The 4075-nt window shown below is 34.5% G+C and overlaps 1 pseudogene; it reads left to right on the forward strand.

The window, feature by feature from the left end:
- Positions 1-945: 945 nt before the first annotated feature.
- On the forward strand, positions 946-1042 carry LOC138826452 (U6 spliceosomal RNA; annotated as a pseudogene).
- The last annotated feature ends 3033 nt before the right edge of the window (positions 1043-4075 follow it).

Raw genomic sequence — 4075 nt, forward strand, 5'->3', positions numbered from 1 at the left:
CAAGCATGCAAACCAAGTGCTCTACCACTGAGCCACCTTCCCAGCCCCAGCAACTCTGTTTTAAAGTATTATTCCATTATCTCTACCTCAGTTTTTGGTAGAGTTAGACTTAAAGCTTTACCATTTGTAGATTTACAGCCTAGAGGCAAGAAGAAACACTATGATTAAAACATTACCAATTTCAGGCCTAATATCAAGGAGAAACATATGGCCTTCTTCAGGAGCTATGGAAATATTTGGTGATAGAAAATCAGTAGTGTAAATTCCTGCCAGATTGGATGATGCACAGGCTAGAACAGTAGGTAATCATGCATATGAACAATTTTTTCACCTTCTTGGCTTTAGCTACTTTTGAAATGATAAGTATAATAAACACTTATATTTTGATAAAATATCTTCCATTCTGAAAAATTCTGTCTGAACTGTTCATCTCTCTATGATTCCTTGTAACTAAGATTAGTTTTGTTCCAGTAAAACAATCTATGCTGTCAGGGTAAGATATTCTGGTTGGTCTGTTCCTACATGGAAGAAGGGTAAAGGTTCAGGTAAACATTTGTCCCAGCAAGACCTCATTTGGGAAATTTTAAGCTGCAGTAGTTTAGAAGTAGCTCTTAAGCAAGTCTTACTTTGAATCCATTAGCTCTACAAAGCTAACTGAGTTGATAAATAAGTACTTGAAAAGCCATCACCTTTGGACTTAGCTGAAAAGGTTTCAAAGTATGATTAAATTTAAAATGAAAATGACAAAATAGACATTGACAAAAAATTGTAAATGTGAGTAATCGACCAAACGATATGTATTTTCCACTATACACAGAATTTTAGAGAAATAAGATCAATAGCATTTTTAGGAACAATAAGGGTTCCTTGTTACAAATAGGGAACCATGGATAGATGCCTGTATAAAGATTGCATCATTAAGTACTTAAATTTAGAGGGTAGTACATGCTTCAGAAGCAGGTCTACCCAAATTTCAATACAGAGATTAACATGGCACATGCACAAAGATGATATGAAAATTTGTGAAGTATTCCATATTTTTTCTTTCTTCTGATGCAAGAAATGAAAAACAGTTATTAAAAAGTTAATTACAAAAAAACAAGTGTAACAATACATGTAATTTATAGAATTAAAGGTTAGATTCACATCAGTGTATTAATTCTTCACCTTAGAAAGGCCTTTACATAGCATAACCTTTACAAAACTTGAAATTAGATAACATTGTAATTTTATCCCAAGGAAATAAAATAATATAAGGACCTAGGAAAAAAAGAAATCTTAAACTTCTTCTATATGGAATGCAGTCTGAAAGGACACATTTATTAATGAACCTATACATTATATAACAATGTAGAATTCCAAGTATTATATCTAGGAGCGAATGAAATAGATTATGGATATTATACAAACACAGACATACTTTTTTTCAGAAAACTACAAGGAAAACTTTAGTTTCTATACTATTCATTTCAACAGAGAAGTTAAAATTATTTCTGATTTTAAAAAATCACAAACTGCAGAAATCATTATAGATGTATACAAACAACTCTTTAATACATTTTGACATAAAAGTCAGGCAATTCTCTTGAAAGAATACCATGGAATCCATGAATTTTTAAAGTAAGATATTGCTGTTGCTTTGTATTGTGAAAAAAAATTTAAGGGACACAAAGGATGGACTGGCATTTTTGAAATTTAAGAAACTTAACCAAACCATTACAACTTAGGAGAACAATTTGTACAGCCTTCCACAACTTCAAAGTGGTAGTGATACATACTTATCCTTTTGTGGCAATATTAAATGCAGTTTCATCCAAGTTGATCTTCAGACCTGGTTTGATATAATGGTTCAACAGAGTATCTTTTCTATTTCTATTCCCAGCAGCAAGATGCAAGGCAATCAAGAGGCCTTTAGTTTGGGTATTGGTATCTGCATCATGATGAATTAAGAAAGAAGCCACTCTAGTATTATTGCACATATAAGCACTGTGCAGGGTTGTGAGCCATTCAGAGTTATTGCATGAATATCTGCCTTGAGCTACCAACTCATGGACAAAGTCTAAGTGGCCACTCTAGGCTTCCCAATGAAGAGGGGTATAATCATCTTCATCCCTAGTATTCATCTGGGTGGCCTTTTTGGAAAGTAGTCTACAAGCCATAGTAAGCCGATTAATTTCAGCATCCCAAATAATAAATTTGCTTGGATCCTACTCCATTTTTTTCTTGCAAATGATACCATTTCTCACTTTTTCATCTTGTTCCTGGTCTTCGTCAGAATTGCCTAACCAGAGATTTTGAGTGCAAGTGGGAATGAGATGTCCATGTATTTCACCAAGATTTCACAATGGTTGAACTGGTCAGAAAAATCTGGTGAATTTCCTGCATATGTTTTTTCACCATGATTTAATTTCTCTTTTTCCATTTTTACTATTTTGAATTATTTTAACTGGATAGTAGAGAATTGATAGAGAGCAGAGAAATGATTTTCCTCAGTATTCAAAAGTACAGACTGAAAATGAGGACCAGTGGGGTCTTCATGTGCAGCTTATTCTAGGAATGAGAAAATAGGAAACAATGCCTTCTATGTCAATGATTTGGGAAATACCATGTTATAGTGTAAAAGAAATCACTATTCAATATAAAGGCTTTAAGAGCTTTCTAATAGCTTTGTAAAGTTGGTATCCAACATTAGAAAAAATGTATAATGCAGTAGTAAAATAGAAGTCCTTTGTATGACTACCTAAATTCTTGTTGTTTTTTTTTTTTAATAGCTATACCATTCTGAATTTTTTTTAAATTTTTATTGTGAACATACTGTACAGAAGGGTTAAAATTACATGGGCAAGATAATGACTATATTTCTTATCAAGCATTGTAGCCTCCTCCTTTGTTTACCCTTCACAACCCTTCCCAGCCTCCCCCTACTTCCCACCCAAACCTACCCCCACACCAAAGTTGTAAAGTTCGTTTTCGACATGACAACTTGTACTTCTCATTGTTGCAACGGATCCATCTGTATCCTTATTTAAACGAATTGTTTTTCCCCATCCCCTCTTCAAATTATACCGACATCAAATACACTGAAAGCAGGGGTTATCCTGTGGTGGAGGAACATACAAAGCAACAAAGAAATAATCTTTTATATGTGTTAGAAACAACTGCATGAAAGAAAAAAAACTTTTAAATACATGTCTAAAGGTTCATTTTCCTAATATCACCTTATCCGACCTTCTCTGATTGACTCATACATATACTAGATATTGAAAATAAGGGAAACCGTGGGGCCTATGATTCATTGGGCTTGGCTTACTTCACTTAATATAAATATTTGCAAGTCTTTCCATTTCCTAACAAATGGGGAAATGTCATTCTTTCTGATGGAGGCATAGAATTCCATTGTGTATATACACCACATTTTCTTGATCCATTCATCTACTGAGGAACATCTGGGTTGGTTCCATATCTTAGCTATGGTAAATAATGTTGCAATAAACATAGTTGTGCTGGTAGCTTTAGTGTGGTCTTGTTTGTAAACATTTGGGTAAATGCCCAAAAGTGGGATTGCTGGGTCATAGGGGAGCTCTATGTGAAGTCTTTTCAGGAACCTCCATACTGCTTTCCAAAGTGGTTGAACAAGTTTCCATTCCCACCAACAATGAAGTAACGTTCCCTTCTGTACACATCCCCTCCAGCATCTGTTGTTGTTAGAGTTCTTGATTTTTGCCATTCTAACTGGAGTGAGGTGTTATCTCAATATTGTTTTGATTTGCATTTCTTTTATGGGTAGGTATGTTGAGCATTTCTTCATGTGTCTATTGGCCATCCTTCTTTCTTATTCGGAGAAGTTTCTCTTTAAGTCTTTCGCCCACTTATATATTAGGCAGTTGTTTCTTTGAGGATTTGTTGTTGGGGGATTTAATTTTTTGAGTTCCAAGTATATTTTAGATATAAGACCCTTGTCTGTTGTATGGCTAGTGAAGATCTTCTCCCAATCCGTGGGCTTTCTATTGATCTTGCTAGCTATGTCCTTTGCCATGCAGAAGCTCTGCAACTTTATGCAATGCCATTTGTCCAA

The sequence above is a fragment of the Dipodomys merriami genome, unplaced genomic scaffold (genome assembly GCF_024711535.1).
Source record: "Dipodomys merriami isolate MVZ:Mamm:240054 unplaced genomic scaffold, mDipMer1.0.p SCAF_1424, whole genome shotgun sequence".
Lineage (NCBI taxonomy): Eukaryota > Metazoa > Chordata > Mammalia > Rodentia > Heteromyidae > Dipodomys > Dipodomys merriami.